Raw genomic sequence first — 922 nt, 5'->3', positions numbered from 1 at the left:
TATATATATATATATATATATATATATTTGAATAATGAGGGAAAACGAATTTCCAAATCGATCAGGTACACACCCTTTAGCATTAAATGCATTTTAATATGGAGGATATATACCGCGTATTAAACATCGGCGTATTGTTCAGTAGGGTCATGATTATAATATATACATATACATATACAAATATACAAAATATACGATAATAGAAATTAATAAAAGTTCAGTTATTGGGATTTCAATTAAATGATGATGCAATCATCAGATTTATAATTCTCCGATCTTATCTTCAGATTCATTTTTCAAAATATTGTTCAGCTATTTGAAATCGCCATAAAAGTTAAGCGTTAAATTAAAAATTAAAAATTAAAAATAAACGTTACAAAATTAAAAATTAAAAAATGAAAAAAGTATCAATTATAAATATAAATTAGCATACATATATCAAACTTCGAATGTCAAAAATAGAACATGAAATATAAAATATAAAATTATAAATCAGAATGAAGAGGTGTGTGATTAAATGTAACATATAAAGATATATATGCACTAGTGATAGGACAAGATGTAATTCAAAATGGCGATTAAAGGAATTCTATATATATAACGAAGTTATCTTATTCCACGCGGTTAGAAATATAGATATAGGAAGTTTAAAATTTTCTGGAATTCGTCTATATTTTTTATTTTAAAAGTTTGAATGATTGCCAGTGAATGTTCAACTTCTCATTTATATAGAAATGTTAGCGTCAAGCAGTGTCTGTGATATTTCAAATGTTAAAAGGTAAATTCACTGCAGATACCGTGGAGAAAATGCCTCTCCTATCGTAACAAGATGTGAAAACACCTAGTTTGTTCAGTGTTACCATATATCAGGAATCCCAAACATTGATGTTCCGATTTCTTGACTACACACACACACAAATAT

Source organism: Octopus bimaculoides, chromosome 5, assembly GCF_001194135.2.
Source record: "Octopus bimaculoides isolate UCB-OBI-ISO-001 chromosome 5, ASM119413v2, whole genome shotgun sequence".
In the NCBI taxonomy this organism is placed as follows: Eukaryota; Metazoa; Mollusca; class Cephalopoda; order Octopoda; family Octopodidae; genus Octopus; species Octopus bimaculoides.
This window is presented reverse-complemented; position numbering follows the sequence as displayed.